Source organism: Tachypleus tridentatus, chromosome 12 (assembly GCF_004210375.1).
Source record: "Tachypleus tridentatus isolate NWPU-2018 chromosome 12, ASM421037v1, whole genome shotgun sequence".
NCBI classification, from domain to species: domain Eukaryota; kingdom Metazoa; phylum Arthropoda; class Merostomata; order Xiphosura; family Limulidae; genus Tachypleus; species Tachypleus tridentatus.
In genome coordinates, this window is record NC_134836.1 from 133,016,021 (window position 1) to 133,025,416 (window position 9,396).

Sequence of the window (9,396 nt, forward strand, 5' to 3'; positions counted from 1 at the left end):
GTTTACGAAAGTAAATTTTCAAGAGAAAAATAGGTCTTTTCCATTTACTTTAGGCATAAGCAATTGGGAAATAACACTTTCTGTCCAGGAACAAGAAAAAGTATAAATTTTGTTACATATTGTTATTGTTATCTTTCTGTCGTCTCATTATTATAATATTTGTCTCATCTCCAGACTGAGTGGTTATTTTACATTTCTTCTAATGATAAATTGATACATGAAGTGGCAAAGGGAAAGTAACCTCGAACCCCATGTTTTGAACCTGACTGAATTAGGTTAGAGTACTGTAATAAATAAAACTGGGGCTTATTTTATTACAAATAAGTTATGGTTTAATAAAGCAAAGCCATGATCTTAAATGCTGTTGTTACGTAATAATAAAATAGAATCAAAACATTGAAACTATTGTAACGTTATAATAAAATAGAATCAAGACATTAAAACTATTGTTACGGAATAATTCAACACAGCCAAAATATCAAACCTGTTGTTATGTTATGACCAAACAGAACCATAACATCAAACCTGTTGTTACGTTAAGACAAAACAAACAAAAACATCAAACCTTTTGTTATGTCATGACAAAACAAACAAAAACTTCAAACCTGTTGTAACGTTATGATAAAACAGAACCAAGACATTAAACCTTTTCTTACTTTATGATAAAACAGAACCAAAACATTAAACCTTTTGTTACGTTATGACAAAACAGAACAAAAATATCAAACTTTTTGTTACGTTATGATAAAACAGAACCAAAACATTAAACCTTTTGTTACGTTATGAAAAAACAGAACCAAAACATCAAACCTTTTGTTACGTTAAAACAAAACAGAACCAAAACATCAAACCTATTGTTATGTCATGACAAAACAAACAAAAACTTCAAACCTGTTGTAACGTTATGATAAAACAGAACCAAGACATTAAACCTTTTGTTACGTTATGACAAAACAGAACAAAAATATCAAACCTTTTGTTACGTTATGATAAAACAGAACCAAAACATTAAACCTTTTGTTACGTTATGAAAAAACAGAACCAAAACATCAAACCTTTTGTTACGTTAAGACAAAACAGAACAAAAACATCAAACCTGTTGTTACGTTAAGACAAAACAGAACCAAAACATCAAACCTATTGCTTTGTCATGACAAAACAAACAAAATCTTCAAACCTGTTGTAACGTTATGATGAAACAAAACCAAGACATTAAACCTTTTGTTACGTTATGACAAAAAAGAACCAAAACATAAACCTATTGTTATGTCATGACAAAACAAACAAAAACTTCAAACCTGTTGTTACGTTATGATAAAACAGAACCAAGACATTAAACCTTTTGTTACGTTATGAAAAAACAGAACCAAAACATCAAACCTTTTGTTACGTTAAGACAAAACAGAACCAAAACATCAAACCTTTTGTTACGTTAAGACAAAACAGAACAAAAACATCAAACCTGTTGTTACGTTAAGACAAAACAGAACCAAAACATCAAACCTTTTGTTACGTTAAGACAAAACAGAACAATAACATCAAACCTGTTGTTACGTTATGATAAAACAGAACCAAAACATCAAACCTTTTGTTACGTTAAGACAAAACAGAACAAAAACAACAAACCTGTTGTTACGTTAAGACAAAACAGAACCAAAAATTCAAACCTTTTGTAACGTTATGATAAAACAGAACCAAAACATCAAACCTATTGTTATGTCATGACAAAACAAACAAAAACTTCAAACCTGTTGTAACGTTAAGATAAAACAGAACCAAGACATTAAACCTTTTGTTACGTTATGATCAAACAGAACCAAGACATTAAACCTTTTGTTACGTTATGATAAAACAAACAAAAACTTCAAACCTTTTGTTACGTTATGATAAAACAGAACAAAGACATTAAACCTGTTGTTACGTTAAGACAAAACAGAACCAAAATATCAAACCATTTGTTACGTTATGACCAAACAGAACCAAAACATCAAACCTTTTGTTACGTTAAGACAAAACAGAACCAAAACATCAAACACATTGTTATGTTATGACAAAACAAACAAAAACTTCAAACCTGTTATAACGTTATGATAAAACAGAACCAAGACATTAAACCTTTTGTTACGTTATGATAAAACAGAACCAAAACATTAAACCTTTTGTTACGTTATGACAAAACAGAACCAAAACATTAAATCTTTTGTTACGTTATGACAAAACAGAACCAAAACATCAAACCTATTGTTACGTTAAGACAAAACAAACAAAAACTTCAAACATTTTGTTACGTTATGACAAAACAGAACCAAGACATTAAACCTTTTGTTCCGTTATGACAAAACAGAACCAAAACATCAAACCTATTGTTATGTCATGACAAAACAAACAAAAACTTCAAACCTTTTGTTACGTTATGACAAAACAGAACCAAAACATCAAACCATTTGTTACGTTATGACCAAACAGAACCAAAACATCAAACCTTTTGTTACGTTAAGACAAAACAGAACCAAAACATCAAACATATTGTTATGTTATGACAAAACAAACAAAAACTTCAAACCTGTTATAACGTTATGATAAAACAGAACCAAGACATTAAACCTTTTGTTACGTTATGACAAAATAGAACCAAAATATCAAACCTGTTGTAAGGTTAAGACGAAACAGAACCAAAATATCAAACCTGTTGTAACGTTAAGACGAAACAGAACCAAAATATCAAACCTGTTGTTACGTTATGATAAAACAGAACCAAGACATTAAACCTTTTGTTCCGTTATGACAAAACAGAACCAAAACATCAAACCTATTGTTATGTCATGACAAAACAAACAAAATCATCAAACCTGTTGTAACGTTATGATAAAACAAAACCAAGACATTAAACCTTTTGTTACGTTATGACAAAAAAGAACCAAAACATAAACCTATTGTTATGTCATGACAAAACAAACAAAAACTTCAAACCTGTTGTTACGTTATGATAAAACAGAACCAAGACATTAAACCTTTTGTTACGTTATGAAAAAACAGAACCAAAACATCAAACCTTTTGTTACGTTAAGACAAAACAGAACCAAAACATCAAACCTTTTGTTACGTTAAGACAAAACAGAACCAAAACATCAAACCTGTTGTTACGTTAAGACAAAACAGAACCAAAACATCAAACCTTTTGTTACGTTAAGACAAAACAGAACAATAACATCAAACCTGTTGTTACGTTATGATAAAACAGAACCAAAACATCAAACCTTTTGTTACTTTGAGACAAAACAGAACAAAAACATCAAACCTGTTGTTACGTTAAGACAAAACAGAACCAAAACATCAAACCTTTTGTAACGTTATGATAAAACAGAACCAAAACATCAAACCTATTGTTACGTTATGACAAAACAGAACCAAAACATCAAACCTGTTGTTGCGTTAAGACAAAACAAAACCAAAACATCAAACCTTTTGTTACGTTATGATAAAACAAACAAAAACTTCAAACCTTTTGTTACGTTATGATAAAACAAACAAAAACTTCAAACCTTTTGTTATGTTATGATAAAACAGAACCAAGAATTAAACCTTTTGTTACGTTATGACAAAACAGAACCAAAACATCAAACCTATTGTTACGTTAAGACAAAACAGAACCAAAACATCAAACCTATTGTTATGTCATGACAAAACAAACAAAAACTTCAAACCTGTTGTTACGTTATGACAAAACAGAAGCAAAACATCAAAACTATTGTTATGTCATGACAAAACAAACAAAAACTTCAAACCTGTTGTTACGTTATGACAAAACAGAACCAAAACATCAAACCTATTGTTATGTCATGACAAAACAAACAAAAACTTCAAACCTGTTGTAACATTATGATAAAACAGAACCAACACATTAAACCTTTTGTTATGTCATGACAAAACAAACAAAAACTTCAAACCTGTTGTTACGTTATGACAAAACAGAACCAAAACATCAAACCTATTGTTATGTCATGACAAAACAAACAAAAACTTCAAACCTGTTGTAACATTATGATAAAACAGAACCAACACATTAAACCTTTTGTTATGTTATGATAAAACAGAACCAAAACATTAAATCTTTTGTTACGTTATGATAAAACAAACAAAAACTTCAAACCTTTTGTTACGTTATGATAAAACAGAACAAAAACATCAAACCTTTTCTTACGTTATGACAAAACAGAACCAAAACATCAAACCTTTTCTTACGTTATGACAAAACAGAACCAAAACATCAAACCTTTTCTTACGTTATGACAAAACAAAACCAAAACATTAAACCTTTTGTTACGTTATGATAAAATAGAACCAAAACATCAAACCTGTTGTTACGTTAAGACAAAACAGAACCAAAACATCAAACCTATTGTTATGTCATGACAAAACAAACAAAAACTTCAAACCTGTTGTTACGTTATGACAAAACAGAAGCAAAACATCAAACATATTGTTATGTTATGACAAAACAAACAAAAACTTCAAACCTGTTGTAACGTTATGATAAAACAGAACCAAGACATTAAACCTTTTGTTACGTTATGATAAAACAGAACCAAAACATCAAACCTTTTGTTACGTTATGACAAAACAGAACCAAAACATCAAACCTTTTCTTACGTTATGACAAAACAGAACCAAAACATCAAACCTTTTCTTACGTTATGACAAAACAGAACCGAAATATTAAACCTTTTGTTACGTTATGATAAAATAGAACCAAAACATCAAACCTGTTGTTACGTTAAGACAAAACAGAACCAAAACATCAAACCTATTGTTATGTCATGACAAAACAAACAAAAACTTCAAACCTGTTGTTACGTTATGACAAAACAGAAGCAAAATATCAAACCTATTGTTATGTCAGGACAAAACAAACAAAAACTTCAAACCTGTTGTAACGTTATGATATAACAGAACCAAGACATTGAACCTTTTGTTACGTTATGATAAAACAGAACCAAAACATTAAACCTTTTGTTACGTTATGATAAAACAAACAAAACTTCAAATCTGTTGTAACGTTATGATAAAACAGAACGAAGACATTAAATTTTTGTTACGTTATGATAAAACAGACCCAGACATTAAAGCTGCTGTTATGTCATGATAAACAGAGCCAAGACATTAAAGCTACTGTTATGTCATGATAAAACAGACCAAGACATTAAAGATGCTGTTATGTCATGATAAACAGAGCTAAGACATTAAAGCTACTGTTAAGTCATGATAAAACAGAACCAAGACATTAAACCTGTTGTTACGTTATGACAAAACAGAACCAAAACATTAAAACTTATTGTTATGTCATAACAAAACAAACAAAAACTTCAAACCTATTGTAAGGTTATGATAAAGCAGAACGAAGACATTAAACCTTTTGTTACGTTATGAAAAAACAGAACCAAAACATCAAACCTTTTGTTACGTTAAGACAAAACAGAACCAAAACATCAAACCTATTGTTATGTCATGACAAAACAAACAAAAACTTCAAACCTGTTGTTACGTTATGACAAAACAGAAGCAAAACATCAAAACTATTGTTATGTCATGACAAAACAAACAAAAACTTCAAACCTGTTGTTACGTTATGACAAAACAGAACCAAAACATCAAACCTATTGTTATGTCATGACAAAACAAACAAAAACTTCAAACCTGTTGTAACATTATGATAAAACAGAACCAACACATTAAACCTTTTGTTATGTCATGACAAAACAAACAAAAACTTCAAACCTGTTGTTACGTTATGACAAAACAGAACCAAAACATCAAACCTATTGTTATGTCATGACAAAACAAACAAAAACTTCAAACCTGTTGTAACATTATGATAAAACAGAACCAACACATTAAACCTTTTGTTATGTTATGATAAAACAGAACCAAAACATTAAATCTTTTGTTACGTTATGATAAAACAAACAAAAACTTCAAACCTTTTGTTACGTTATGATAAAACAGAACAAAAACATCAAACCTTTTCTTACGTTATGACAAAACAGAACCAAAACATCAAACCTTTTCTTACGTTATGACAAAACAGAACCAAAACATCAAACCTTTTCTTACGTTATGACAAAACAAAACCAAAACATTAAACCTTTTGTTACGTTATGATAAAATAGAACCAAAACATCAAACCTGTTGTTACGTTAAGACAAAACAGAACCAAAACATCAAACCTATTGTTATGTCATGACAAAACAAACAAAAACTTCAAACCTGTTGTTACGTTATGACAAAACAGAACCAAAACATCAAACATATTGTTATGTTATGACAAAACAAACAAAAACTTCAAACCTGTTGTAACGTTATGATAAAACAGAACCAAGACATTAAACCTTTTGTTACGTTATGATAAAACAGAACCAAAACATCAAACCTTTTGTTACGTTATGACAAAACAGAACCAAAACATCAAACCTTTTCTTACGTTATGACAAAACAGAACCAAAACATCAAACCTTTTCTTACGTTATGACAAAACAGAACCGAAATATTAAACCTTTTGTTACGTTATGATAAAATAGAACCAAAACATCAAACCTGTTGTTACGTTAAGACAAAACAGAACCAAAACATCAAACCTATTGTTATGTCATGACAAAACAAACAAAAACTTCAAACCTGTTGTTACGTTATGACAAAACAGAAGCAAAATATCAAACCTATTGTTATGTCAGGACAAAACAAACAAAAACTTCAAACCTGTTGTAACGTTATGATATAACAGAACCAAGACATTGAACCTTTTGTTACGTTATGATAAAACAGAACCAAAACATTAAACCTTTTGTTACGTTATGATAAAACAAACAAAAACTTCAAATCTGTTGTAACGTTATGATAAAACAGAACGAAGACATTAAATTTTTGTTACGTTATGATAAAACAGACCCAGACATTAAAGCTGCTGTTATGTCATGATAAACAGAGCCAAGACATTAAAGCTACTGTTATGTCATGATAAAACAGACCAAGACATTAAAGATGCTGTTATGTCATGATAAACAGAGCTAAGACATTAAAGCTACTGTTAAGTCATGATAAAACAGAACCAAGACATTAAACCTGTTGTTACGTTATGACAAAACAGAACCAAAACATTAAAACTTATTGTTATGTCATAACAAAACAAACAAAAACTTCAAACCTATTGTAAGGTTATGATAAAGCAGAACGAAGACATTAAACCTTTTGTTACGTTATGAAAAAACAGAACCAAAACATCAAACCTTTTGTTACGTTAAGACAAAACAGAACCAAAACATCAAACCTGTTGTTATGTCATGACAAAAGAAACAAAAACTTCAAACCTTTTGTTACGTTATGACAAAACAGAACCAAAACATCAAACATATTGTTATGTTATGACAAATTAAACAAAAACTTCAAACATGTTATAACGTTATGATAAAAGAGAACCAAGACATTAAACCTTTTGTTACGTTATGATAAAACAGAACCAAGACATTAAACCTTTTGTTACGTTATGATAAAACATAACCAAAACATCAATCCTATTGTTATGTCATGACAAAACAAACAAAAACTTCAAACCTGTTGTAACGTTATGATAAAACAGAACCAAGACATTAAACCTTTTGTTACGTTATGATAAAACAGAACCAAAACATCAAACCTTTTGTTACGTTATGACAAAACAGAACCAAAACATCAAACCTTTTCTTACGTTATGACAAAACAGAACCAAAACATCAAACCTTTTCTTACGTTATGACAAAACAGAACCAAAATATTAAACCTTTTGTTACGTTATGATAAAATAGAACCAAAACATCAAACCTGTTGTTACGTTAAGACAAAACAGAACCAAAACATCAAACCTATTGTTATGTCATGACAAAACAAACAAAAACTTCAAACCTGTTGTTACGTTATGACAAAACAGAAGCAAAATATCAAACCTATTGTTATGTCAGGACAAAACAAACAAAAACTTCAAACCTGTTGTAACGTTATGATATAACAGAACCAAGACATTGAACCTTTTGTTACGTTATGATAAAACAGAACCAAAACATTAAACCTTTTGTTACGTTATGATAAAACAAACAAAAACTTCAAATCTGTTGTAATATTATGATAAAACAGAACGAAGACATTAAACCTTTTGTTACGTTATGATAAAACAGACCCAGACATTAAAGCTGCTGTTATGTCATGATAAACAGAGCCAAGACATTAAAGCTACTGTTATGTCATGATAAAACAGACCAAGACATTAAAGATGCTGTTATGTCATGATAAACAGAGCTAAGACATTAAAGCTACTGTTAAGTCATGATAAAACAGAACCAAGACATTAAACCTGTTGTTACGTTATGACAAAACAGAACCAAAACATTAAAACTTATTGTTATGTCATAACAAAACAAACAAAAACTTCAAACCTATTGTAAGGTTATGATAAAGCAGAACGAAGACATTAAACCTTTTGTTACGTTATGAAAAAACAGAACCAAAACATCAAACCTTTTGTTACGTTAAGACAAAACAGAACCAAAACATCAAACCTGTTGTTATGTCATGACAAAAGAAACAAAAACTTCAAACCTTTTGTTACGTTATGACAAAACAGAACCAAAACATCAAACATATTGTTATGTTATGACAAATTAAAGAAAAACTTCAAACATGTTATAACGTTATGATAAAAGAGAACCAAGACATTAAACCTTTTGTTACGTTATGATAAAACAGAACCAAGACATTAAACCTTTTGTTACGTTATGATAAAACATAACCAAAACATCAATCCTATTGTTATGTCATGACAAAACAAACAAAAACTTCAAACCTGTTGTAACGTTATGATAAAACAGAACCAAGACATTAAACCTTTTGTTACGTTATGATAAAACAGAACCAAAACATCAAACATTTTCTTACGTTATGACAAAACAGAACCAAAACATTAAACCTTTTGTTTCGTTATGACAAAACAGAACCAAAACATCAAACCTTTTCTTACGTTATGACAAAACAGAACCAAAACATTAAACCTTTTTTTACGTTATGACAAAACAGAACCAAAACATCAAACCTGTTGTTACGTTAAGACAAAACAGAACCAAAACATGAAACCTATTGTTATGTCATGACAAAACAAACAAAAACTTCAAACCTGTTGTTACGTTATGACAAAACAGAACCAAAACATCAAACCTATTGTTATGTCATGACAAAACAAACAAAAACTTCAAACCTGTTGTAACGTTATGATAAAACAGAACCAAGACATTAAACCTTTTGTTACGTCATAATAAAACAGAACCAAAACATTAAACCTTTTGTTACGTTATGATAAAACAGAACCAAGACATTAAA